We start from the raw sequence: 25,000 nt of genomic DNA, 5'->3' as shown, positions 1-25,000 counted from the left end.
GGCGGGCTTGGGACGAAAATCAATCTTCCTCCCGAAATTAAACCACTATTGGCGGACGCCAGCCCCAAGCGCCAGCCCCGACCGCCACCCCCCGACCGCCACAAGGCGACCGCCACAAGGCGACCGCCACAAGGCGACCGCCACCGGCCCCAAGCGCCAGCCCCGACCGCCACCCCCCGACCGCCACAAGGCGACCGCCACAAGGCGACCGCCACAAGGCGACCGCCACTGGCCCCAAGCGCCAGCCCCGACCGCCACCCCCCGACCGCCACAAGGCGACCGCCACAAGGCGACCGCCACCGGCCCCAAGCGCCAGCCCCGACCGCCACCCCCCGACCGCCACAAGGCGACCGCCACAAGGCGACCGCCACCGGCCCCAAGCGCCAGCCCCGACCGCCACCCCCCGACCGCCACAAGGCGACCGCCACAAGGCGAGCGCCACAAGGCGACCGCCACAAGGCGACCGCCACTGGCCCCAAGCGCCAGCCCCGACCGCCACCCCCCGACCGCCACAAGGCGACCGCCACAAGGCGAGCGCCACCGGCCCCAAGCGCCAGCCCCGACCGCCACCCCCCGACCGCCACAAGGCGACCGCCACAAGGCGACCGCCACAAGGCGACCGCCACAAGGCGACCGCCACTGGCCCCAAGCGCCAGCCCCGACCGCCACCCCCCGACCGCCACAAGGCGACCGCCACAAGGCGACCGCCACCGGCCCCAAGCGCCAGCCCCGACCGCCACCCCCCGACCGCCACAAGGCGACCGCCACAAGGCGTTAGTGGCCGCGCCCGGTACTTTACTGGACCCTATTTGGCCCGCGGACCGGCCGGCGTCGCTTCCTTGAATGCTTAGCCGCCTTTCGAGCTGCCATGCCGGGCTTGAGTTAGTGGTTTGCGCCCGGTACTCTACGTTAAAAGTCAGGCGGAACGGCTCTGAAGCTCCAGACGGAAGTCCGAGAAAAGCTCCATGGTTGGTTAAAAATGCTTACCCGCCTCCCTGGAACCCCAATCGGGCGTAAAATGTTAGGCGGAACGGCTCTGAAGCTCCAGACGGAAGTCCGAGAAAAGCTCCATGGTTGGTTAAAAATGCTTACCCGCCTCCCTGGAACCCCAATCGGGCGTAAAATGTTAGGCGGAACGGCTCTGAAGCTCCAGACGGAAGTCCGAGAAAAGCTCCATGGTTGGTTAAAAATGCTTACCCGCCTCCCTGGAACCCCAATCGGGCGTAAAATGTTAGGCGGAACGGCTCTGAAGCTCCAGACGGAAGTCCGAGAAAAGCTCCATGGTTGGTTAAAAATGCTTACCCGCCTCCCTGGAACCCCAATCGGGCGTAAAATGTTAGGCGGAACGGCTCTGAAGCTCCAGACGGAAGTCCGAGAAAAGCTCCATGGTTGGTTAAAAATGCTTACCCGCCTCCCTGGAACCCCAATCGGGCGTAAAATGTTAGGCGGAACGGCTCTGAAGCTCCAGACGGAAGTCCGAGAAAAGCTCCATGGTTGGTTAAAAATGCTTACCCGCCTCCCTGGAACCCCAATCGGGCGTAAAATGTTAGGCGGAACGGCTCTGAAGCTCCAGACGGAAGTCCGAGAAAAGCTCCATGGTTGGTTAAAAATGCTTACCCGCCTCCCTGGAACCCCAATCGGGCGTAAAATGTTAGGCGGAACGGCTCTGAAGCTCCAGACGGAAGTCCGAGAAAAGCTCCATGGTTGGTTAAAAATGCTTACCCGCCTCCCTGGAACCCCAATCGGGCGTAAAATGTTAGGCGGAACGGCTCTGAAGCTCCAGACGGAAGTCCGAGAAAAGCTCCATGGTTGGTTAAAAATGCTTACCCGCCTCCCTGGAACCCCAATCGGGCGTAAAATGTTAGGCGGAACGGCTCTGAAGCTCCAGACGGAAGTCCGAGAAAAGCTCCATGGTTGGTTAAAAATGCTTACCCGCCTCCCTGGAACCCCAATCGGGCGTAAAATGTTAGGCGGAACGGCTCTGAAGCTCCAGACGGAAGTCCGAGAAAAGCTCCATGGTTGGTTAAAAATGCTTACCCGCCTCCCTGGAACCCCAATCGGGCGTAAAATGTTAGGCGGAACGGCTCTGAAGCTCCAGACGGAAGTCCGAGAAAAGCTCCATGGTTGGTTAAAAATGCTTACCCGCCTCCCTGGAACCCCAATCGGGCGTAAAATGTTAGGCGGAACGGCTCTGAAGCTCCAGACGGAAGTCCGAGAAAAGCTCCATGGTTGGTTAAAAATGCTTACCCGCCTCCCTGGAACCCCAATCGGGCGTAAAATGTTAGGCGGAACGGCTCTGAAGCTCCAGACGGAAGTCCGAGAAAAGCTCCATGGTTGGTTAAAAATGCTTACCCGCCTCCCTGGAACCCCAATCGGGCGTAAAATGTTAGGCGGAACGGCTCTGAAGCTCCAGACGGAAGTCCGAGAAAAGCTCCATGGTTGGTTAAAAATGCTTACCCGCCTCCCTGGAACCCCAATCGGGCGTAAAATGTTAGGCGGAACGGCTCTGAAGCTCCAGACGGAAGTCCGAGAAAAGCTCCATGGTTGGTTAAAAATGCTTACCCGCCTCCCTGGAACCCCAATCGGGCGTAAAATGTTAGGCGGAACGGCTCTGAAGCTCCAGACGGAAGTCCGAGAAAAGCTCCATGGTTGGTTAAAAATGCTTACCCGCCTCCCTGGAACCCCAATCGGGCGTAAAATGTTAGGCGGAACGGCTCTGAAGCTCCAGACGGAAGTCCGAGAAAAGCTCCATGGTTGGTTAAAAATGCTTACCCGCCTCCCTGGAACCCCAATCGGGCGTAAAATGTTAGGCGGAACGGCTCTGAAGCTCCAGACGGAAGTCCGAGAAAAGCTCCATGGTTGGTTAAAAATGCTTACCCGCCTCCCTGGAACCCCAATCGGGCGTAAAATGTTAGGCGGAACGGCTCTGAAGCTCCAGACGGAAGTCCGAGAAAAGCTCCATGGTTGGTTAAAAATGCTTACCCGCCTCCCTGGAACCCCAATCGGGCGTAAAATGTTAGGCGGAACGGCTCTGAAGCTCCAGACGGAAGTCCGAGAAAAGCTCCATGGTTGGTTAAAAATGCTTACCCGCCTCCCTGGAACCCCAATCGGGCGTAAAATGTTAGGCGGAACGGCTCTGAAGCTCCAGACGGTGCTTCCTTGAATGCTTATCCGCCTTTCGAGCTCTCCTGCCCGGCGTGGGTTTCGCGTCCGCGCCCGGTACATTATGGAAGCCAAAAAAAAAAAAAAAAATTCTAAGTGCGAGTGGGACCGGCCTGGGGGGCTTCCTTGAAAGCCCATCCGCCCTCCGAGCTCTCCCACCGGTCGTGGGTTGGCGTCCGCCACTGCTCAAAGCGAACTTCAAATCATCTGCTTAATAATGTGGAACGCCATTCTTGAGTAGTTTCTCCTTAATGTGGGCTCAACTGGCCGGTAATCATCACCGGTGTCTGAAATTGATCTCAGTTATCCAAAGAGCCCTCACACGGAATACCGTCCATGAGTTTAATTGAAAAACAAAAAATTTAATCTTTCTGACACTTAAATACGATTTGCATAATAATTTGGAACAGGGTGTAGACTTCCAGCGGACCGCGCGCGGCTCGGCTGACGGCGCAGCGCGATCTGGTACGAAACACGCCCCGTGCAGAGTTCCAGGCGGCCGGGAAGACATTTAAGCGCTGCCGCTGCCGCTGCGGCGGGGAGTTGCCGTCCTCCGGTGGACACGACGAGTAAATACACCAGCAATCGCACACACACACCGTGTTCCAAATTATTATGCAAGTGATATTTATCTCAGATTTTCCCAAAATAGTCAGCGGTGGTTCCTTGAAATGTTACCCGGCTTTCAAGCTCTCCTGCCCGGCGTGAGTTTCGCGTCCGCGCCCCCTCTTTGGCTCCGCGGTGGTTCCTTGAAATGTTACCCGGCTTTTCACCGTGTTCCAAATTATTATGCAAGTGATATTTATCTCAGATTTTCCCAAAATAGTCAGCGGTGGTTCCTTGAAATGTTACCCGGCTTTCAAGCTCTCCTGCCCGGCGTGAGTTTCGCGTCCGCGCCCCCTCTTTGGCTCCGCGGTGGTTCCTTGAAATGTTACCCGGCTTTTGAGCTCTCCTGCCCGGCGTGAGTTTCGCGTCCGCGCCCCCTCTTTGGCCGGCGGATTTTTCAATCAAAAACAAACAAGTTACATTTTAACATAGGAGCCTTTATTTAACAGCAGCTTCACAATCCTTGCATCCATTGACCTTGTGAGATTTTGGACAGTTTCTGGTTGAATGTCTTTGCAGGATTTCAGAATAGCCTCCCAGAGCTGCTGTTTGGAAGTGAACTGCCTCCCACCCTCGTAGATCTTCTGCTTGACGATGCTCCAAAAGTTTTCAATAGGATTGAGGTCAGGGGAGGATGGTGGCCACACCATCAGCTTCTCCCCTTTCAGTCCCATATTAGCCAAAGCTGCTGAAGTATTTCTTGCAGCATGAGATGGTGCATTGTCGTGCATGAAGATGATTTTGCTCCGGAAAGCACGGTTCTTCCTGTTGTACCATGGACGAAAGTGGTCACTCAGAAACTCCACATACGTTACAGACGTCATTTTCACGCCTTCAGGGACCCTAAAGGGGCCAAGCAGCTCTCTCCCCATGATTCCGGCCCAAAACATGACTCCGCCACCTTCTTGCTGACGCCGCAGCCTTGTTGGGCTATCGTGGCCGTCCACCAACCATCCACGACTCCATCCATCTGTAAAGTCAAGTCAAATCAAGTTTATTTGTATAGCCCTAAATCACAAGCAGTCTCAAAGGGCTTCACATAGACAGAAATTGACAATTATTCTAAATTTCTACACCTACCTGGACCGTCGAGTGTTGCACGACACTCATCAGTGAACAGGACTGTCTGAAAATTAGTCTTCATGTAATCCTGGGCCCACTGCAGCCGTTTCTGCTTGTTCGCGTTGTTGAGGGGTGGCCGAATGGAGGGTTTCCGCATAACTGCGAGGCTCTGTAGGATCCTGCACCTCGACGTTCGTGGGACTTGACTGGCACGTGCGGCGTCGAATATTTGTTTGCTAGTACGTAGCGGCATGCTAGCAGCCACCCTCTTGATTCGACGTTTTTGTCTTGCAGAAATCTTTCTCGGTGTGCCTTTGTCTGCACGAACACGCGTGTGCTCCGAATCAGCGACGAATTTCTTCAAAGTTCGATGGTCGCGCTTAAGCTTTCGTGCAATATCGAATGTCTGCATACCTTGTCCAAGGCATCGAACGATTTCACGCTTCTCGACAGCAGAGAGATCCTTTTTCCTCCCCATGGTTGAACGAAATGGCCGAACGCTTAAAAACGCGGAACTTAAATAGACTTGTTAATTACTACAATTGCGCTCACCTGGCAGACTACCATGGACTGTACCATGACTGAGGGTGATTTCAGTACTTGAAAAACAAAAAATGTAATCTTTATGACACTTAAATACATTTTGCATAATAATTTGGAACACGGGACCGTGTTCCAAATTATTATGCAAATGATATTTATCTCAGATTTTCCTAAATAGCTTCCTTGAAATGTTACCCGGCTTTTGAGCTCTCCTGCCCGGCGTGGGTTTGCGTCAGCGCCCGGTAACATTATGGAAGCTAAAAGAAAGAAAAAAGAAACAAATCTAAGTGCGATTGCTGGTGTCTAAATACATTTTGCATAATAATTTGGAACACGGGACCGTGTTCCAAATTATTATGCAAGTGATATTTATCTCAGATTTTCCCAAAATAGTCAGCGGTGGTTCCTTGAAATGTTACCCGGCTTTCAAGCTCTCCTGCCCGGCGTGAGTTTCGCGTCCGCGCCCCCTCTTTGGCTCCGCGGTGGTTCGTTCCTTGAAATGTTACCCGGCTTTTGAGCTCTCCTGCCCGGCGTGGGTTTGCGTCAGCGGCCGGTAACATTATGGAAGCTAAAAGAAAGAAAAAAGAAACAAATCTAAGAGCAAGTGCTGGTGTCATTTACTCGTCGTGCCGACCGGAGGGAGGCCACTCCCCGCCACAGCTGAACAGTCATCCCGGCCTAGTGGAGGTCTGCGCAGGGGGGGTCTTCCTTGAAATCTTAGCCGCCTTCCGAGCTCTCCTGTCCGGCGTGGGTTTGCGTCAGCGGCCGGTGTCATTTACTCGTCGTGCCGACCGGAGGGAGGCCCCTCCCCGCCACAGCTGAACAGTCATCCCGGCCTAGTGGAGGTCTGCGCAGGGGGGGTCTTCCTTGAAATCTTAGCCGCCTTCCGAGCTCTCCTGCCCGGCGTGGGTTTGCGTCAGCGCCCGGTAACATTATGGAAGCTAAAAGAAAGAAAAAAGAAACAAATCTAAGAGCAAGTGCTGGTGTATTTACTCGTCGTGTCCACCGGAGGGAGGCCACTCCCCGCCACAGCTGAACAGTCATCCCGGCCTAGTGGAGGTCTGCGCAGGGGGGGTCTTCCTTGAAATCTTAGCCGCCTTCCGAGCTCTCCTGTCCGGCGTGGGTTTGCGTCAGCGGCCGGTGTCATTTACTCGTCGTGCCGACCGGAGGGAGGCCACTCCCCGCCACAGCTGAACAGTCATCCCGGCCTAGTGGAGGTCTGCGCAGGGGGGGTCTTCCTTGAAATCTTAGCCGCCTTCCGAGCTCTCCTGTCCGGCGTGGGTTTGCGTCAGCGGCCGGTGTCATTTACTCGTCGTGCCGACCGGAGGGAGGCCACTCCCCGCCACAGCTGAACAGTCATCCCGGCCTAGTGGAGGTCTGCGCAGGGGGGGTCTTCCTTGAAATCTTAGCCGCCTTCCGAGCTCTCCTGTCCGGCGTGGGTTTGCGTCAACGGCCGGTGTCATTTACTCGTCGTGCCGACCGGAGGGAGGCCACTCCCCGCCACAGCTGAACAGTCATCCCGGCCTAGTGGAGGTCTGCGCAGGGGGGGTCTTCCTTGAAATCTTAGCCGCCTTCCGAGCTCTCCTGTCCGGCGTGGGTTTGCGTCAGCGGCCGGTGTCATTTACTCGTCGTGCCGACCGGAGGGAGGCCACTCCCCGCCACAGCTGAACAGTCATCCCGGCCTAGTGGAGGTCTGCGCAGGGGGGGTCTTCCTTGAAATCTTAGCCGCCTTCCGAGCTCTCCTGTCCGGCGTGGGTTTGCGTCAGCGGCCGGTGTCATTTACTCGTCGTGCCGACCGGAGGGAGGCCACTCCCCGCCGCAGCTGAACAGTCATCCCGGCCTAGTGGAGGTCTGCGCAGGGGGGGTCTTCCTTGAAATCTTAGCCGCCTTCCGAGCTCTCCTGCCCGGCGTGGGTTTGCGTCAGCGCCCGGTAACATTATGGAAGCTAAAAGAAAGAAAAAAGAAACAAATCTAAGAGCAAGTGCTGGTGTATTTACTCGTCGTGTCCACCGGAGGGAGGCAACTCCCCGCCGCAGCTGCAGAGGCAGCTTTGAAAAGTCATCCTGGCCTAGTGGAGGTCTGCGCAGGGGGGGTCTTCCTTGAAATCTTAGCCGCCTTCCGAGCTCTCCTGCCCGGCGTGGGTTTGCGTCAGCGGCCGGTGTCATTTACTCGTCGTGCCGACCGGAGGGAGGCCACTCCCCGCCGCAGCTGAACAGTCATCCCGGCCTAGTGGAGGTCTGCGCAGGGGGGGTCTTCCTTGAAATCTTAGCCGCCTTCCGAGCTCTCCTGCCCGGCGTGGGTTTGCGTCAGCGCCCGGTAACATTATGGAAGCTAAAAGAAAGAAAAAAGAAACAAATCTAAGAGCAAGTGCTGGTGTATTTACTCGTCGTGTCCACCGGAGGGAGGCAACTCCCCGCCGCAGCTGCAGAGGCAGCTTTGAAAAGTCATCCTGGCCTAGTGGAGGTCTGCGCAGGGGGGGTCTTCCTTGAAATCTTAGCCGCCTTCCGAGCTCTCCTGCCCGGCGTGGGTTTGCGTCAGCGCCCGGTAACATTATGGAAGCTAAAAGAAAGAAAAAAGAAACAAATCTAAGAGCAAGTGCTGGTGTATTTACTCGTCGTGTCCACCGGAGGGAGGCAACTCCCCGCCGCAGCTGCAGAGGCAGCTTTGAAAAGTCATCCTGGCCTAGTGGAGGTCTGCGCAGGGGGGGGGGGTCCTTCCTTGAAATCTTAGCCGCCTTCCGAGCTCTCCTGCCCGGCGTGGGTTTGCGTCAGCGGCCGGTGTCATTTACTCGTCGTGTCCACCGGAGGGAGGCCACTCCCCGCCGCAGCTGCAGCGGCAGCTTTGAAACGTCATCCCGGCCCCCTGGAACTGTGCGCGGGGGGGGCGATGCGTCCCGTGCGAGGTACCAGGTCGCGCTGCGCCGTCTGCCTGGCCGCTTTGGGCCCGCTGGAAGTCTATTAAAGCTCCGCGATCTCCGCCTCGGTGCTTAAAAAGCGTCCATCCGCTCTCCTGGAGCTTTTTTCGGTCATCTCGTCCGCGTGCACGGCCTGCCGGTGGCACCGGCTGGAGCTCCGCAAAAAGCTCCATTTCTGTTAAAAATGCTTAGCCGCGTCCCTGGAAGCCCAATCGGGCGTAGAAAGTGAGGGGGAAGGCCCCCAAAGCACCGGCTGGAAGTCCCAAAAAAGCTCCATGATTGGTCAAAAATGCTTAGCCGCGTCCCTGGAAGCGTAATCGGGCGTAAAAAGTGAGGCGGACCGGCCCTGGAGCTCCGTGTGGAGGTCCTCAAAAAGCTCCATAACGTGTTAAAAATGCTTAGCCGCGTCCCTGGAAGCGTAATCGGGCGTAAAATGTTAGGCGGAACGCCCCTGGAGAAAAAAAAATCCGCTCCTGGTACCTAAAATTTTCTCCAGCGGCGGGCTCGGAGTCTCATCTTTCTCCTGGCCGAGAAAAGAGCACTTTCCCCCGGACACCGAACCAGTCAACGTCCCCCTCCTGAGTGGACAAAAAAAATCCACTCCTGGTACCTAAGATTTTCTCCAGCGGCGGGCTTGGGACGAAAATGAATCTTCCTCCCGAAATTAAACCACTATAGGCGGACGCCAGCCCCAAGCACCAGCCCGCATAATAATTTGGAACACGGCACCGTGTTCCAAATTATTATGCAAATCTAATCGGGCGTAAAAAGTGAGGCGGACCGGCCCTGGAGCTCCGTGTGGAGGTCCTCAAAAAGCTCCATAACGTGTTAAAAATGCTTAGCCGCGTCCCTGGAAGCGTAATCGGGCGTAAAAAGTGAGGCGGACCGGCCCTGGAGCTCCGTGTGGAGGTCCTCAAAAAGCTCCATTTCTGTTAAAAATGCTTAGCCGCGTCCCTGGAAGCCCAATCGGGCGTAGAAAGTGAGGGGGAAGGCCCCCAAAGCACCGGCTGGAAGTCCCAAAAAAGCTCCATGATTGGTCAAAAATGCTTAGCCGCGTCCCTGGAAGCGTAATCGGGCGTAAAAAGTGAGGCGGACCGGCCCTGGAGCTCCGTGTGGAGGTCCTCAAAAAGCTCCATTTCTGTTAAAAATGCTTAGCCGCGTCCCTGGAAGCCCAATCGGGCGTAGAAAGTGAGGGGGAAGGCCCCCAAAGCACCGGCTGGAAGTCCCAAAAAAGCTCCATGATTGGTCAAAAATGCTTAGCCGCGTCCCTGGAAGCCCAATCGGGCATAAAAAGTTAGGCGGAACGGCCCCAAAGCTCCACACGGAAGTACCAAAAAAGCTCCATGATTGGTCAATAATGCTTAGCCGCCTCCCTGGAAGCCTAATCGGGCATAAAAAGCTAGGCGGAACGGCCCCAAAGCTCCACACGGAAGTCCCAAAAAAGCTCCATGATTGGTCAATAATGCTTAGCCGCCTCCCTGGAAGCCTAATCGGGCATAAAAAGTTAGGCGGAACGGCCCCAAAGCTCCACACGGAAGTCCCAAAAAAGCTCCATGATTGGTCAATAATGCTTAGCCGCCTCCCTGGAAGCCTAATCGGGCATAAAAAGCTAGGCGGAACGGCCCCAAAGCTCCACACGGAAGTCCCAAAAAAGCTCCATGATTGGTCAATAATGCTTAGCCGCCTCCCTGGAAGCCTAATCGGGCATAAAAAGTTAGGCGGAACGGCTCCAAAGCTCCACACGGAAGTCCCAAAAAAGCTCCATGATTGGTCAATAATGCTTAGCCGCCTCCCTGGAAGCCTAATCGGGCATAAAAAGTTAGGCGGAACGGCCCCAAAGCTCCACACGGAAGTCCCAAAAAAGCTCCATGATTGGTCAATAATGCTTAGCCGCCTCCCTGGAAGCCTAATCGGGCATAAAAAGCTAGGCGGAACGGCCCCAAAGCTCCACACGGAAGTCCCAAAAAAGCTCCATGATTGGTCAATAATGCTTAGCCGCCTCCCTGGAAGCCTAATCGGGCATAAAAAGTTAGGCGGAACGGCTCCAAAGCTCCACACGGAAGTCCCAAAAAAGCTCCATGATTGGTCAATAATGCTTAGCCGCCTCCCTGGAAGCCTAATCGGGCATAAAAAGTTAGGCGGAACGGCCCCAAAGCTCCACACGGAAGTCCCAAAAAAGCTCCATGATTGGTCAATAATGCTTAGCCGCCTCCCTGGAAGCCTAATCGGGCATAAAAAGCTAGGCGGAACGGCCCCAAAGCTCCACACGGAAGTCCCAAAAAAGCTCCATGATTGGTCAATAATGCTTAGCCGCCTCCCTGGAAGCCTAATCGGGCATAAAAAGCTAGGCGGAACGGCTCCAAAGCTCCACACGGAAGTCCCAAAAAAGCTCCATGATTGGTCAATAATGCTTAGCCGCCTCCCTGGAAGCCTAATCGGGCATAAAAAGTTAGGCGGAACGGCCCCAAAGCTCCACACGGAAGTCCCAAAAAAGCTCCATGATTGGTCAATAATGCTTAGCCGCCTCCCTGGAAGCCTAATCGGGCATAAAAAGCTAGGCGGAACGGCCCCAAAGCTCCACACGGAAGTCCCAAAAAAGCTCCATGATTGGTCAATAATGCTTAGCCGCCTCCCTGGAAGCCTAATCGGGCATAAAAAGTTAGGCGGAACGGCCCCAAAGCTCCACACGGAAGTCCCAAAAAAGCTCCATGATTGGTCAATAATGCTTAGCCGCCTCCCTGGAAGCCTAATCGGGCATAAAAAGTTAGGCGGAACGGCTCCAAAGCTCCACACGGAAGTCCCAAAAAAGCTCCATGATTGGTCAATAATGCTTAGCCGCCTCCCTGGAAGCCTAATCGGGCATAAAAAGTTAGGCGGAACGGCCCCAAAGCTCCACACGGAAGTCCCAAAAAAGCTCCATGATTGGTCAATAATGCTTAGCCGCCTCCCTGGAAGCCTAATCGGGCATAAAAAGCTAGGCGGAACGGCCCCAAAGCTCCACACGGAAGTCCCAAAAAAGCTCCATGATTGGTCAATAATGCTTAGCCGCCTCCCTGGAAGCCTAATCGGGCATAAAAAGTTAGGCGGAACGGCCCCAAAGCTCCACACGGAAGTCCCAAAAAAGCTCCATGATTGGTCAATAATGCTTAGCCGCCTCCCTGGAAGCCTAATCGGGCATAAAAAGTTAGGCGGAACGGCCCCAAAGCTCCACACGGAAGTCCGAAAAAAGCTCAAAAATTTTCTAAGTGCCAACGGCTCATTCGCCGTAATGTGTCCGCTCCGCGCTGGTTCCCCGGTCGGCCGCGAATAGCGCAAAATCAGCCTCACGGAAGTTCGAAAAAAGCTCAAAAATTTTCTAAGTGCCAACGGCTCATTCGCCGTAATGTGTCCGCTCCGCGCTGGTTCCCCGGTCGGCCGCGAATAGCGCAAAATCAGCCTCACGGAAGTTCGAAAAAAGCTCAAAAATTTTCTAAGTGCCAACGGCTCATTCGCCGTAATGTGTCCGCTCCGCGCTGGTTCCCCGGTCGGCCGCGAATAGCGCAAAAATCAGCCTAAGTGCAGTACCAACCTTGGCGTGTTGGTGCGCCAGAGTACGATGAGTTGGTCCCCCTAGTCACTGTACTCATTACCTTTACCCCCTAATCGCAAAATATACACCGTGTTCCAAATTATTATGCAAGTGATATTTATCTCAGATTTTCCCAAAATAGTCAGCGGTGGTTCCTTGAAATGTTACCCGGCTTTCAAGCTCTCCTGCCCGGCGTGAGTTTCGCGTCCGCGCCCCCTCTTTGGCTCCGCGGTGGTTCCTTGAAATGTTACCCGGCTTTTCACCGTGTTCCAAATTATTATGCAAGTGATATTTATCTCAGATTTTCCCAAAATAGTCAGCGGTGGTTCCTTGAAATGTTACCCGGCTTTCAAGCTCTCCTGCCCGGCGTGAGTTTCGCGTCCGCGCCCCCTCTTTGGCTCCGCGGTGGTTCCTTGAAATGTTACCCGGCTTTTGAGCTCTCCTGCCCGGCGTGAGTTTCGCGTCCGCGCCCCCTCTTTGGCCGGCGGATTTTTCAATCAAAAACAAACAAGTTACATTTTAACATAGGAGCCTTTATTTAACAGCAGCTTCACAATCCTTGCATCCATTGACCTTGTGAGATTTTGGACAGTTTCTGGTTGAATGTCTTTGCAGGATTTCAGAATAGCCTCCCAGAGCTGCTGTTTGGAAGTGAACTGCCTCCCACCCTCGTAGATCTTCTGCTTGACGATGCTCCAAAAGTTTTCAATAGGATTGAGGTCAGGGGAGGATGGTGGCCACACCATCAGCTTCTCCCCTTTCAGTCCCATATTAGCCAAAGCTGCTGAAGTATTTCTTGCAGCATGAGATGGTGCATTGTCGTGCATGAAGATGATTTTGCTCCGGAAAGCACGGTTCTTCCTGTTGTACCATGGACGAAAGTGGTCACTCAGAAACTCCACATACGTTACAGACGTCATTTTCACGCCTTCAGGGACCCTAAAGGGGCCAAGCAGCTCTCTCCCCATGATTCCGGCCCAAAACATGACTCCGCCACCTTCTTGCTGACGCCGCAGCCTTGTTGGGCTATCGTGGCCGTCCACCAACCATCCACGACTCCATCCATCTGTAAAGTCAAGTCAAATCAAGTTTATTTGTATAGCCCTAAATCACAAGCAGTCTCAAAGGGCTTCACATAGACAGAAATTGACAATTATTCTAAATTTCTACACCTACCTGGACCGTCGAGTGTTGCACGACACTCATCAGTGAACAGGACTGTCTGAAAATTAGTCTTCATGTAATCCTGGGCCCACTGCAGCCGTTTCTGCTTGTTCGCGTTGTTGAGGGGTGGCCGAATGGAGGGTTTCCGCATAACTGCGAGGCTCTGTAGGATCCTGCACCTCGACGTTCGTGGGACTTGACTGGCACGTGCGGCGTCGAATATTTGTTTGCTAGTACGTAGCGGCATGCTAGCAGCCACCCTCTTGATTCGACGTTTTTGTCTTGCAGAAATCTTTCTCGGTGTGCCTTTGTCTGCACGAACACGCGTGTGCTCCGAATCAGCGACGAATTTCTTCAAAGTTCGATGGTCGCGCTTAAGCTTTCGTGCAATATCGAATGTCTGCATACCTTGTCCAAGGCATCGAACGATTTCACGCTTCTCGACAGCAGAGAGATCCTTTTTCCTCCCCATGGTTGAACGAAATGGCCGAACGCTTAAAAACGCGGAACTTAAATAGACTTGTTAATTACTACAATTGCGCTCACCTGGCAGACTACCATGGACTGTACCATGACTGAGGGTGATTTCAGTACTTGAAAAACAAAAAATGTAATCTTTATGACACTTAAATACATTTTGCATAATAATTTGGAACACGGGACCGTGTTCCAAATTATTATGCAAATGATATTTATCTCAGATTTTCCTAAATAGCTTCCTTGAAATGTTACCCGGCTTTTGAGCTCTCCTGCCCGGCGTGGGTTTGCGTCAGCGCCCGGTAACATTATGGAAGCTAAAAGAAAGAAAAAAGAAACAAATCTAAGTGCGATTGCTGGTGTCTAAATACATTTTGCATAATAATTTGGAACACGGGACCGTGTTCCAAATTATTATGCAAGTGATATTTATCTCAGATTTTCCCAAAATAGTCAGCGGTGGTTCCTTGAAATGTTACCCGGCTTTCAAGCTCTCCTGCCCGGCGTGAGTTTCGCGTCCGCGCCCCCTCTTTGGCTCCGCGGTGGTTCGTTCCTTGAAATGTTACCCGGCTTTTGAGCTCTCCTGCCCGGCGTGGGTTTGCGTCAGCGGCCGGTAACATTATGGAAGCTAAAAGAAAGAAAAAAGAAACAAATCTAAGAGCAAGTGCTGGTGTCATTTACTCGTCGTGCCGACCGGAGGGAGGCCACTCCCCGCCACAGCTGAACAGTCATCCCGGCCTAGTGGAGGTCTGCGCAGGGGGGGTCTTCCTTGAAATCTTAGCCGCCTTCCGAGCTCTCCTGTCCGGCGTGGGTTTGCGTCAGCGGCCGGTGTCATTTACTCGTCGTGCCGACCGGAGGGAGGCCACTCCCCGCCACAGCTGAACAGTCATCCCGGCCTAGTGGAGGTCTGCGCAGGGGGGGTCTTCCTTGAAATCTTAGCCGCCTTCCGAGCTCTCCTGCCCGGCGTGGGTTTGCGTCAGCGCCCGGTAACATTATGGAAGCTAAAAGAAAGAAAAAAGAAACAAATCTAAGAGCAAGTGCTGGTGTATTTACTCGTCGTGTCCACCGGAGGGAGGCCACTCCCCGCCACAGCTGAACAGTCATCCCGGCCTAGTGGAGGTCTGCGCAGGGGGGGTCTTCCTTGAAATCTTAGCCGCCTTCCGAGCTCTCCTGTCCGGCGTGGGTTTGCGTCAGCGGCCGGTGTCATTTACTCGTCGTGCCGACCGGAGGGAGGCCACTCCCCGCCACAGCTGAACAGTCATCCCGGCCTAGTGGAGGTCTGCGCAGGGGGGGTCTTCCTTGAAATCTTAGCCGCCTTCCGAGCTCTCCTGTCCGGCGTGGGTTTGCGTCAGCGGCCGGTGTCATTTACTCGTCGTGCCGACCGGAGGGAGGCCACTCCCCGCCACAGCTGAACAGTCATCCCGGCCTAGTGGAGGTCTGCGCAGGGGGGGTCTTCCTTGAAATCTTAGCCGCCTTCCGAGCTCTCCTGTCCGGCGTGGGTTTGCGTCAGCGGCCGGTGTCATTTACTCGTCGTGCCGACCGGAGGGAGGCCACTCCCCGCCACAGCTGAACAGTCATCCCGGCCTAGTGGAGGTCTGCGCAGGGGGGGTCTTCCTTGAAATCTTAGCCGCCTTCCGAGCTCTCCTGTCCGGCGTGGGTTTGCGTCAGCGGCCGGTGTCATTTACTCGTCGTGCCGACCGGAGGGAGGCCACTCCCCGCCACAGCTGAACAGTCATCCCGGCCTAGTGGAGGTCTGCGCAGGGGGGGTCTTCCTTGAAATCTTAGCCGCCTTCCGAGCTCTCCTGTCCGGCGTGGGTTTGCGTCAGCGGCCGGTGTCATTTACTCGTCGTGCCGACCGGAGGGAGGCCACTCCCCGCCGCAGCTGAACAGTCATCCCGGCCTAGTGGAGGTCTGCGCAGGGGGGGTCTTCCTTGAAATCTTAGCCGCCTTCCGAGCTCTCCTGCCCGGCGTGGGTTTGCGTCAGCGCCCGGTAACATTATGGAAGCTAAAAGAAAGAAAAAAGAAACAAATCTAAGAGCAAGTGCTGGTGTATTTACTCGTCGTGTCCACCGGAGGGAGGCAACTCCCCGCCGCAGCTGCAGAGGCAGCTTTGAAAAGTCATCCTGGCCTAGTGGAGGTCTGCGCAGGGGGGGTCTTCCTTGAAATCTTAGCCGCCTTCCGAGCTCTCCTGCCCGGCGTGGGTTTGCGTCAGCGGCCGGTGTCATTTACTCGTCGTGCCGACCGGAGGGAGGCCACTCCCCGCCGCAGCTGAACAGTCATCCCGGCCTAGTGGAGGTCTGCGCAGGGGGGGTCTTCCTTGAAATCTTAGCCGCCTTCCGAGCTCTCCTGCCCGGCGTGGGTTTGCGTCAGCGCCCGGTAACATTATGGAAGCTAAAAGAAAGAAAAAAGAAACAAATCTAAGAGCAAGTGCTGGTGTATTTACTCGTCGTGTCCACCGGAGGGAGGCAACTCCCCGCCGCAGCTGCAGAGGCAGCTTTGAAAAGTCATCCTGGCCTAGTGGAGGTCTGCGCAGGGGGGGTCTTCCTTGAAATCTTAGCCGCCTTCCGAGCTCTCCTGCCCGGCGTGGGTTTGCGTCAGCGCCCGGTAACATTATGGAAGCTAAAAGAAAGAAAAAAGAAACAAATCTAAGAGCAAGTGCTGGTGTATTTACTCGTCGTGTCCACCGGAGGGAGGCAACTCCCCGCCGCAGCTGCAGAGGCAGCTTTGAAAAGTCATCCTGGCCTAGTGGAGGTCTGCGCAGGGGGGGGGGGTCCTTCCTTGAAATCTTAGCCGCCTTCCGAGCTCTCCTGCCCGGCGTGGGTTTGCGTCAGCGGCCGGTGTCATTTACTCGTCGTGTCCACCGGAGGGAGGCCACTCCCCGCCGCAGCTGCAGCGGCAGCTTTGAAACGTCATCCCGGCCCCCTGGAACTGTGCGCGGGGGGGGCGATGCGTCCCGTGCGAGGTACCAGGTCGCGCTGCGCCGTCTGCCTGGCCGCTTTGGGCCCGCTGGAAGTCTATTAAAGCTCCGCGATCTCCGCCTCGGTGCTTAAAAAGCGTCCATCCGCTCTCCTGGAGCTTTTTTCGGTCATCTCGTCCGCGTGCACGGCCTGCCGGTGGCACCGGCTGGAGCTCCGCAAAAAGCTCCATTTCTGTTAAAAATGCTTAGCCGCGTCCCTGGAAGCCCAATCGGGCGTAGAAAGTGAGGGGGAAGGCCCCCAAAGCACCGGCTGGAAGTCCCAAAAAAGCTCCATGATTGGTCAAAAATGCTTAGCCGCGTCCCTGGAAGCGTAATCGGGCGTAAAAAGTGAGGCGGACCGGCCCTGGAGCTCCGTGTGGAGGTCCTCAAAAAGCTCCATAACGTGTTAAAAATGCTTAGCCGCGTCCCTGGAAGCGTAATCGGGCGTAAAATGTTAGGCGGAACGCCCCTGGAGAAAAAAAAATCCGCTCCTGGTACCTAAAATTTTCTCCAGCGGCGGGCTCGGAGTCTCATCTTTCTCCTGGCCGAGAAAAGAGCACTTTCCCCCGGACACCGAACCAGTCAACGTCCCCCTCCTGAGTGGACAAAAAAAATCCACTCCTGGTACCTAAGATTTTCTCCAGCGGCGGGCTTGGGACGAAAATGAATCTTCCTCCCGAAATTAAACCACTATAGGCGGACGCCAGCCCCAAGCACCAGCCCGCATAATAATTTGGAACACGGCACCGTGTTCCAAATTATTATGCAAATCTAATCGGGCGTAAAAAGTGAGGCGGACCGGCCCTGGAGCTCCGTGTGGAGGTCCTCAAAAAGCTCCATAACGTGTTAAAAATGCTTAGCCGCGTCCCTGGAAGCGTAATCGGGCGTAAAAAGTGAGGCGGACCGGCCCTGGAGCTCCGTGTGGAGGTCCTCAAAAAGCTCCATTTCTGTTAAAAATGCTTAGCCGCGTCCCTGGAAGCCCAATCGGGCGTAGAAAGTGAGGGGGAAGGCCCCCAAAGCACCGGCTGGAAGTCCCAAAAAAGCTCCATGATTGGTCAAAAATGCTTAGCCGCGTCCCTGGAAGCGTAATCGGGCGTAAAAAGTGAGGCGGACCGGCCCTGGAGCTCCGTGTGGAGGTCCTCAAAAAGCTCCATTTCTGTTAAAAATGCTTAGCCGCGTCCCTGGAAGCCCAATCGGGCGTAGAAAGTGAGGGGGAAGGCCCCCAAAGCACCGGCTGGAAGTCCCAAAAAAGCTCCATGATTGGTCAAAAATGCTTAGCCGCGTCCCTGGAAGCCCAATCGGGCATAAAAAGTTAGGCGGAACGGCCCCAAAGCTCCACACGGAAGTACCAAAAAAGCTCCATGATTGGTCAATAATGCTTAGCCGCCTCCCTGGAAGCCTAATCGGGCATAAAAAGCTAGGCGGAACGGCCCCAAAGCTCCACACGGAAGTCCCAAAAAAGCTCCATGATTGGTCAATAATGCTTAGCTGCCTCCCTGGAAGCCTAATCGGGCATAAAAAGTTAGGCGGAACGGCCCCAAAGCTCCACACGGAAGTCCCAAAAAAGCTCCATGATTGGTCAATAATGCTTAGCCGCCTCCCTGGAAGCCTAATCGGGCATAAAAAGCTAGGCGGAACGGCCCCAAAGCTCCACACGGAAGTCCCAAAAAAGCTCCATGATTGGTCAATAATGCTTAGCCGCCTCCCTGGAAGCCTAATCGGGCATAAAAAGTTAGGCGGAACGGCTCCAAAGCTCCACACGGAAGTCCCAAAAAAGCTCCATGATTGGTCAATAATGCTTAGCCGCCTCCCTGGAAGCCTAATCGGGCATAAAAAGTTAGGCGGAACGGCCCCAAAGCTCCACACGGAAGTCCCAAAAAAGCTCCATGATTGGTCAATAATGCTTAGCCGCCTCCCTGGAAGCCTAATCGGGCATAAAAAGCTAGGCGGAACGGCCCCAAAGCTCCACACGGAAGTCCCAAAAAAGCTCCATGATTGGTCAATAATGCTTAGCCGCCTCCCTGGAAGCCTAATCGGGCATAAAAAGTTAGGCGGAACGGCTCCAAAGCTCCACACGGAAGTCCCAAAAAAGCTCCATGATTGGTCAATAATGCTTAGCCGCCTCCCTGGAAGCCTAATCGGGCATAAAAAGTTAGGCGGAACGGCCCCAAAGCTCCACACGGAAGTCCCAAAAAAGCTCCATGATTGGTCAATAATGCTTAGCCGCCTCCCTGGAAGCCTAATCGGGCATAAAAAGCTAGGCGGAACGGCCCCAAAGCTCCACACGGAAGTCCCAAAAAAGCTCCATGATTGGTCAATAATGCTTAGCCGCCTCCCTGGAAGCCTAATCGGGCATAAAAAGCTAGGCGGAACGGCTCCAAAGCTCCACACGGAAGTCCCAAAAAAGCTCCATGATTGGTCAATAATGCTTAGCCGCCTCCCTGGAAGCCTAATCGGGCATAAAAAGTTAGGCGGAACGGCCCCAAAGCTCCACACGGAAGTCCCAAAAAAGCTCCATGATTGGTCAATAATGCTTAGCCGCCTCCCTGGAAGCCTAATCGGGCATAAAAAGCTAGGCGGAACGGCCCCAAAGCTCCACACGGAAGTCCCAAAAAAGCTCCATGATTGGTCAATAATGCTTAGCCGCCTCCCTGGAAGCCTAATCGGGCATAAAAAGTTAGGCGGAACGGCCCCAAAGCTCCACACGGAAGTCCCAAAAAAGCTCCATGATTGGTCAATAATGCTTAGCCGCCTCCCTGGAAGCCTAATCGGGCATAAAAAGTTAGGCGGAACGGCCCCAAAGCTCCACACGGAAGTCCCAAAAAAGCTCCATGATTGGTCAATAATGCTTAGCCGCCTCCCTGGAAGCCTAATCGGGCATAAAAAGCTAGGCGGAACGGCCCCAAAGCTCCACACGGAAGTCCCAAAAAAGCTCCATGATTGGTCAATAATGCTTAGCCGCCTCCCTGGAAGCCTAATCGGGCATAAAAAGTTAGGCGGAACGGCTCCAAAGCTCCACACGGAAGTCCCAAAAAAGCTCCATGATTGGTCAATAATGCTTAGCCGCCTCCCTGGAAGCCTAATCGGGCATAAAAAGTTAGGCGGAACGGCCCCAAAGCTCCACACGGAAGTCCCAAAAAAGCTCCATGATTGGTCAATAATGCTTAGCCGCCTCCCTGGAAGCCTAATCGGGCATAAAAAGTTAGGCGGAACGGCCCCAAAGCTCCACACGGAAGTCCGAAAAAAGCTCAAAAATTTTCTAAGTGCCAACGGCTCATTCGCCGTAATGTGTCCGCTCCGCGCTGGTTCCCCGGTCGGCCGCGAATAGCGCAAAATCAGCCTCACGGAAGTTCGAAAAAAGCTCAAAAATTTTCTAAGTGCCAACGGCTCATTCGCCGTAATGTGTCCGCTCCGCGCTGGTTCCCCGGTCGGCCGCGAATAGCGCAAAAATCAGCCTAAGTGCAGTACCAACCTTGGCGTGTTGGTGCGCCAGAGTACGATGAGTTGGTCCCCCTAGTCACTGTACTCATTACCTTTACCCCCTAATCGCAAAATATAGTCAGAACGTATATGCAGAAGACTATTTTTTTCTTTTTTAAAATTTTCTAAGTGCCAGCGGATGCTGGCACACGAACTGTCCGAGCTACGACGGTTCTCCGGTCGGACAGCGAGGGTGAAAAAGCGGTCCTAAAATCACCGAGGGCTGCCGCACAAGTTGTCCGAGTGGCGACGGTTCCCCGGTCGGCCACGAATGTCGAAAATTCGGCCTCTCCACCACGGAGGTCGGTGAGAATTTCAGAATATTTTCTAAGTGCGAGCGTGGGCTGCCGCACAACTTGTCCGAGTGGCGACGGTTCCCCGGTCGGATCCGTATGTCGAAAATTCGGCCTCTCCACCACGGAGGTCGGTGAGAATTTCAGAATATTTTCTAAGTGCCAGCGTGGGCTGCCGCACAACTTGTCCGAGTGGCGACGGTTCCCCGGTCGGATCCGAATGTCGAAAATTCGGCCTCTCCACCACGGAGGTCGGTGAGAATTTCAGAATATTTTCTAAGTGCCAGCGTGGGCTGCCGCACAAGCTGTCCGAATTGCGACGGTTCTCCTTTCGGACCCGAATCGCAAAAATTCGGCCTCTCCACCACGGAAGTCGGTGAGAATTTCAGAATATTTTCTAAGTGCCAGCGTGGGCTGCCGCACAAGCTGTCCGCTTTGTCTGGTTCCCTCGGTCGGCCACGAATGGCGAAAAATCAGCCTCTCCTTCTGGAGCTCGCGCCAACTTTGGCAAATATTTTCTAAGTGCCAACGGCTCTTGCGCCGTAATGTGTCCGCTTTGTCTGGTTCCCTCGGTCGGCCACAAACAGCGAAAAATCAGCCTCTCCTTCTGGAGCTCGCGCCAACTTTGGCGAATATTTTCTAAGTGCCAACGGCTCTTGCGCCGTAATGTGTCCGCTTTGTCTGGTTCCCTCGGTCGGCCACGAACGGCGAAAAATCAGCCTCTCCTTCTGGAGCTCGCGCCAACTTTGGCGAATATTTTCTAAGTGCCAACGGCTCTTGCGCCGTAATGTGTCCGCTTTGTCTGGTTCCCTCGGTCGGCCACGAACGGCGAAAAATCAGCCTCTCCTTCTGGAGCTCGCGCCAACTTTGGCGAATATTTTCTAAGTGCCAACGGCTCTTGCGCCGTAATGTGTCCGCTTTGCCTGGTTCCCTCGGTCGGCCACGAACGGCGAAAAATCAGCCTCTCCTTCTGGAGCTCGCGCCAACTTTGGCGAATATTTTCTAAGTGCCAACGGCTCTTGCGCCGTAATGTGTCCGCTTTGTCTGGTTCCCTCGGTCGGCCACGAACGGCGAAAAATCAGCCTCTCCTTCTGGAGCTCGCGCCAACTTTGGCGAATATTTTCTAAGTGCCAACGGCTCTTGCGCCGTAATGTGTCCGCTTTGCCTGGTTCCCTCGGTCGGCCACGAACGGCGAAAAATCAGCCTCTCCTTCTGGAGCTCGCGCCAACTTTGGCGAATATTTTCTAAGTGCCAACGGCTCTTGCGCCGTAATGTGTCCGCTTTGCCTGGTTCCCTCGGTCGGCCACGAACGGCGAAAAATCAGCCTCTCCTTCTGGAGCTCGCGCCAACTTTGGCGAATATTTTCTAAGTGCCAACGGCTCTTGCGCCGTAATGTGTCCGCTTTGCCTGGTTCCCTCGGTCGGCCACGAACGGCGAAAAATCAGCCTCTCCTTCTGGAGCTCGCGCCAACTTTGGCAAATATCTTCTAAGTGCCAACGGCTCTTGCGCCGTAATGTGTCCGCTTTGTCTGGTTCCCTCGGTCGGCCACAAACGGCGAAAAATCAGCCTCTCCTTCTGGAGCTCGCGCCAACTTTGGCGAATATTTTCTAAGTGCCAACGGCTCTTGCGCCGTAAAGTGTCCGCTTTGCCTGGTTCCCTCGGTCGGCCACAAATAGCGAAAAATCAGCCTCTCCTTCTGGAGCTCGCCTAAGTGCCAACGGCTCTTGCGCCGTAAAGTGTCCGCTTTGCCTGGTTCCCTCGGTCGGCCACAAACGGCGAAAAATCAGCCTCTCCTTCTGGAGCTCGCGCCAACTTTGGCGAATATTTTCTAAGTGCCAACGGCTCTTGCGCCGTAAAGTGTCCGCTTTGCCTGGTTCCCTCGGTCGGCCACAAATAGCGAAAAATCAGCCTCTCCTTCTGGAGCTCGCCTAAGTGCCAACGGCTCTTGCGCCGTAATGTGTCCGCTTTGTCTGGTTCCCTCGGTCGGCCACAAACGGCGAAAAATCAGCCTCTCATTCTGGAGCTCGTGCCAACTTTGGCGAATATTTTCTAAGTGCCAACGGCTCTTGCGCCGTAATGTGTCCGCTTTGCCTGGTTCCCTCGGTCGGCCACGAACGGCGAAAAATCAGCCTCTCCTTCTGGAGCTCGCCTAAGTGCCAACGGCTCTTGCGCCGTAATGTGTCCGCTTTGCCTGGTTCCCTCGGTCGGCCACAAATAGCGAAAAATCAGCCTCTCCTTCTGGAGCTCGTGCCAACTTTGGCGAATATTTTCTAAGTGCCAACGGCTCTTGCGCCGTAATGTGTCCGCTTTGCCTGGTTCCCTCGGTCGGCCACAAATAGCGAAAAACCAGCCTCTCCTTCTGGAGCTCGCCTAAGTGCCAACGGCTCTTGCGCCGTAATGTGTCCGCTTTGCCTGGTTCCCTCGGTCGGCCACAAACGGCGAAAAATCAGCCTCTCCTTCTGGAGCTCGCGCCAACTTTGGCGAATATTTTCTAAGTGCCAACGGCTCTTGCGCCGTAAAGTGTCCGCTTTGTCTGGTTCCCTCGGTCGGCCACAAATAGCGAAAAATCAGCCTCTCCTTCTGGAGCTCGCGCAAGTGCCAACGGCTCTTGCGCCGTAATGTGTCCGCTTTGTCTGGTTCCCTCGGTCGGCCACAAATAGCGAAAAATCAGCCTCTCCTTCTGGAGCTCGCGCCAACTTTGGCGAATATTTTCTAAGTGCCAACGGCTCTTGCGCCGTAAAGTGTCCGCTTTGTCTGGTTCCCTCGGTCGGCCACAAATAGCGAAAAATCAGCCTCTCCTTCTGGAGCTCGCGCAAGTGCCAACGGCTCTTGCGCCGTAATGTGTCCGCTTTGTCTGGTTCCCTCGGTCGGCCACAAATAGCGAAAAATCAGCCTCTCCTTCTGGAGCTCGTGCCAACTTTGGCGAATATTTTCTAAGTGCCAACGGCTCTTGCGCCGTAATGTGTCCGCTTTGTCTGGTTCCCTCGGTCGGCCACAAATAGCGAAAAATCAGCCTCTCCTTCTGGAGCTCGTGCCAACTTTGGCGAATATTTTCTAAGTGCCAACGGCTCTTGCGCCGTAAAGTGTCCGCTTTGCCTGGTTCCCTCGGTCGGCCACAAATAGCGAAAAATCAGCCTCTCCTTCTGGAGCTCGCGCCAACTTTGTCAAAAAATTTCTAAGTGCCAACGGCTCTTGCGCCGTAAAGTGTCCGCTTTGCCTGGTTCCCTCGGTCGGCCACAAATAGCGAAAAATCAGCCTCTCCTTCTGGAGCTCGCGCCAACTTTGTCGAAAAATTTCTAAGTGCCAACGGCTCTTGCGCCGTAAAGTGTCCGCTTTGTCTGGTTCCCTCGGTCGGCCGCAAATAGCGAAAAATCAGCCTCTCGCCCGTCAGGTACCAGGCGTTGGGGTACCAGGGGTAAGTGCAGTACCAGCTTTGGTCTGTTGGTGCGCCAGAGTACGATGAGTTGGTCCCCCTAGTCACTGTACTCATTACCTTTACCCCCAAATCGCAAAATATAGTCAGAACGAGTGTGGGGAACACAAGTTTTGGCCCCGAGAACCAGGCGGCTGGTGTCTCTAGCGATGTGTTCCCCCCCAAAAAGTGTTCACATGCTCGGACAGCGAACCTAGGAGCTACCGCAAAGCACTCTGGAAGTGCAAGAGCGAAAAATTTTCTAAGTACAAAAACTCTCGAAAATTTTCAAAGTGTCACAGTGCTCGAAAATTTTCAAAGTGCTACATGCTTTCCATCCAAGGAAGGAATAGTGGAGGACCGGCCGCCTCCTTAAACACAAGCCGGCGGAACGACGGGGAGGACCGGCCGCCTCCTTAAACACAGGCCGGTGGAACGTTTGGCAGAATTCTTCTCGTGGAGGACCGGCCGCCTCCTTAAACACAAGCCGGCGGAACGACGGGGAGGACCGGCCGCCTCCTTAAACACAGGCCGGTGGAACGTTTGGCAGAATTCTTCTCGTGGAGGACCGGCCGCCTCCTTAAACACAGGCCGGTGGGAACGGTTGGCAGAATTGCGTGACGGCCGCCTGCTCCCGGCGTCCGCACGTGAACGAACACCCCCTCCCGGGGACGGCCGTCTGCTCCCGACCGCCGTCCTTCACCCCCTCACCTTCCGGACCCCCGTCTGCTCCCGGCGGGCCTCCGAGTACCCCCACCTTCTCCCGAACTGACCGACAGGCAATGAGACCCGCCTTGGTAGGGCCCCCACCGGCCCCGGCTCGCGCCGGCGTTGGGTGGACGGTTCCTCCCCACTTGCGGGTCGCTCTCCACGGAGGACCGGTCGCCTCACTAAACATAGGCCGGGCGAAAATCTGCGAATGTTATACATCCAAGGAGGGAGGACCGGCCGCCTCCTTAAACCACCGGCCGGGCGAAAATATGCGAATGTTATACATCCAAGGAGGGAGGACCGGTCGCCTCACTAAACATAGGCCGGGCGAAAATCTGCGAATGTTATACATCCAAGGAGGGAGGACCGGCCGCCTCCTTAAACCACCGGCCGGGCGAAAATCTGCGAATGTTATACATCCAAGAAAGGAAGGAAGGAGGGAACCGGCCGCCTCCTTAAACACAGGCCGGGCGAAAATCTGCGAATCTTATCCATCCAAGGACGGAGGACCGGCCGCCTCCTTAAACACAGGCCGGTGGGAACGGTTGGCAGAATCGCGTGACGGCCGCCTGCTCCCGGCGTCCGCACGTGAACGAACACCCCCTCCCGGGGACGGCCGTCTGCTCCCGGCCGCCGTCCTTCACCCCCCTCA

The sequence above is a fragment of the Syngnathus typhle genome, linkage group LG13 (genome assembly GCF_033458585.1).
Source record: "Syngnathus typhle isolate RoL2023-S1 ecotype Sweden linkage group LG13, RoL_Styp_1.0, whole genome shotgun sequence".
In the NCBI taxonomy this organism is placed as follows: domain Eukaryota; kingdom Metazoa; phylum Chordata; class Actinopteri; order Syngnathiformes; family Syngnathidae; genus Syngnathus; species Syngnathus typhle.
This window is presented reverse-complemented; position numbering follows the sequence as displayed.